The 2,868-nt window shown below is 38.5% G+C and overlaps 1 pseudogene; it reads right to left on the bottom strand.

The window, feature by feature from the left end:
• Positions 1 to 1,891: 1,891 nt before the first annotated feature.
• On the bottom strand, positions 1,892 to 2,668 carry LOC103203161 (annotated as a pseudogene).
• Between the last annotated feature and the right edge of the window lie 200 nt (positions 2,669 to 2,868).

Below are 2,868 nucleotides of genomic sequence, written 5' to 3'. Positions count from 1 at the left end.
ACAACTTCCAATTTTCCTAGATTCATACTTCATACATTCCATGTTCTGATGATTAATGGATGTCTGCAGCTGTTTCTCCTCAATATGAGTGATGCCACATCATCATATGGAGATCTTGAAAGCTTTACCTTATCCATATGAGTAAGGATGGATTTACTGTGATGATGCAACTCTTTCCCAGTCCTATTTTGAGAGCCTTCTAACCTAACTGGACTACTCAAAAAGTTGCACGGTAATATATCAGACTGTGTTTCTTTGTTATTCATAAGGTTTTCCCTGGCCAGTTCTTTGAGAAGTAGATGCACTCTTCCTTCTTCTTATTCTGTCTCAGTCTGTAAGCTGGGCTGATACCTGTGCACTATGTGCATCCTGCTGGGTTTGAAACACCAGTGGCTCAGCCTCAAAACTCACATCAACAAGTCACCACGGTAGGACAAACCGACAGGCAAGTTTGTCTCCCTGTTGGAAACCTCTCCTACCACCCTTACCTGGATCCCTGCAGCTGACTGATCCTCTGTCCAGGTTCCTGGGCCTTTTAATCCCCTTTCTCCTGCTCTCCTGCCCTGCTGCTTTGGGTGTGCCTGGGTTCCCCCTCCTCACCTGGATCCCTGTGGCTGACTGCTCCTCTGTCCCCATTCCAGGGCCTTTGAGTTAGGCACACCTTAGTCTTCAAAGTGACATCTTTCCTCTTCAACACTTTAAAGAGATCTTTTTCAGGTGATTTGCCCAGTGCAATACAATGTTTGGTTTTTTGCCCGCTGCTTCCATGGGTGTTGATTGAGGATTCAAGTGAAATAAAATCTTTGATAACTTCAATCTTTTCACCATTTATTGTGATATTGCTTATTGGTCCATTTGTGAGGATTTTAGTTTTCTTTATGTTGAGGTGTAGTTTTTGATCTTCATCAATAAGTTCTTCAAGTCATTTTCACATTCAGAAAGCAAAGTTGTGTTGTGTCGACCGCATATCGCAAGTTGTTATTGACTCTTCCTCCAATCCTGATGCCACGTTCTTCTTCATATAGTCCAGCTTCTTGGATTATTGGATCACCATACATATTGAATAAGTATGGTGAAAGGATACAACTGTGATTGACACCCTTCCTGATATTTAAACCATACTGTATGCCCTTGTTCTGTTCAAAAAAACAGCCTCCTGGTCTAAGTATAGGTTCCTCGTGAGCACAATTAAATATCTGGAATTCCCATTCTTTGCAGTGTTATCCATAATTTGTTATAATCTACACAGTCAAATGCCTTTCCATAGTCAATGAAACAAGTAAATATCTTTCTGGTATTCCTTGCTTTCAGCCAAGATCCATCTGACATCAGCAATTATATCTCTTGTTCCATGTCCTCTTCTGAATCCAGCGTGTGTTTCTGGAAATTCCCTGTCAATATACTGTTGCAACCATTTTTAAATTATCTCTAGCAAAATTTTACTTGTGTGTGATATTAATGATATTATTCAATAATTTCCACATTCTGTTGGATCACCTTTCTTTGGAATGGGCACAAATATCAATCTCTTCCAGTCATTTGGCCAGGTATCTGTCTTCCACATTACATGGTACAGATGAGTACCTCCAGTGCAGCATCCCTTTATTGAAACATCTCAATGGGTATTCTGTCAGTTTCTGGAAATTTGTTATTTGTCAGTTCCTTCATGCAGCTTCAACTTCCTTCTTCAATACAATTGTTCTTTGATCATTTGCCACTTCCAAAAATAGTTGAACATAGACCAATTCTTTTTTTTTTTTTTTTTTTTTGTACAGTGACTCTATGTATTCCTTCCATCTTCTTTTTGTTTGTTAGTTTGTTTAAAACTTCCATGGAATATTTTATTCAGAAAAAAAAAAATAACAGGGTAAGACAGAAAGAAAAATCTTGGTCACTTGTAGTAGCTATCAGCTTTCAATTTGGGTCTCCTGTCCAGGAGTGTCTCATACATAAATCTATCTTTCCAAGCCTTTTTAGGAATTTTATTTTCTTTTTTATTCATTTTAAATTTGTGGTCTTGGAAGCTCTGAAATGTCTTCACATAATCGATTTCACACCGTTTGATATTTCCTTTGTCTTCTTCTGAAATGTCATCTTTTTTCTTGGTTTTTCTTTCAGCACAGGATGTAATCTTTATCATTTTTTCTTCTCCTGCTGTTTTACTTTTTGCTTCTTTATTGCTTACTTCATTGCATCTAATAAAGCAGCTTTTTGCAGCCAATAAAGCCATTTTCCCATCTTGAAAGACTGGCTCCCACTGTTTCCTTAGTCCAGTTGCATCTGAACGCCAAACAACGAGTCCATCCGAATTTATACCAAGATATTTTCCATAGCCAGATTTCAGGGCAATTCTGGAATCAGACACTTTGACAACTGTAAACTGCTCTGGAGGACTAGGGCTGTCATCCACTTCTTTATACAGAGCTCCCACTGTAAAAAGACTATTGTCAAGTGCATGTATATAGGTACCATTATCCATTTCAATGACTTTGGTTCCTGAAATTTCACCAAAAGTTTGTTATTTACCACCAGATTCCAACAATATCAAGTTGGATTTCTTCATCATCTTCCTTTTTTTCTTTTTCTTTTTATCTTTACTCTTCTTACTCTTAGCCTTGGTTCCCTTGAGCATGAGTTTGGTGGACTTCACATAGGAATATTTGGCCATGGTGCTGGTGAAACTTAAAACAAAGGTGGAAATCAGTTCAGGACTGAGTACCTATACTGGAGCAGGACCAGGCAACCAAGGTATAAAAGTGGAGACAGAATGAAGACTCATGAAAGCATACACAATGGAGGTGGTGGATGCTTCTCAAAGAATTCCTCCTTTTCACCGCATCATCAAAAATCCCAAATACAAATTGTCGT

This window comes from Orycteropus afer, unplaced genomic scaffold (genome assembly GCF_000298275.1).
Source record: "Orycteropus afer afer isolate SDZICR_OR568_19922 unplaced genomic scaffold, OryAfe1.0 scaffold00204, whole genome shotgun sequence".
Classification (NCBI taxonomy): Eukaryota; Metazoa; Chordata; class Mammalia; order Tubulidentata; family Orycteropodidae; genus Orycteropus; species Orycteropus afer.
The sequence above is the reverse complement of the archived record's forward strand: the minus strand, read 5'-3'. Positions and strand labels throughout refer to the sequence as shown.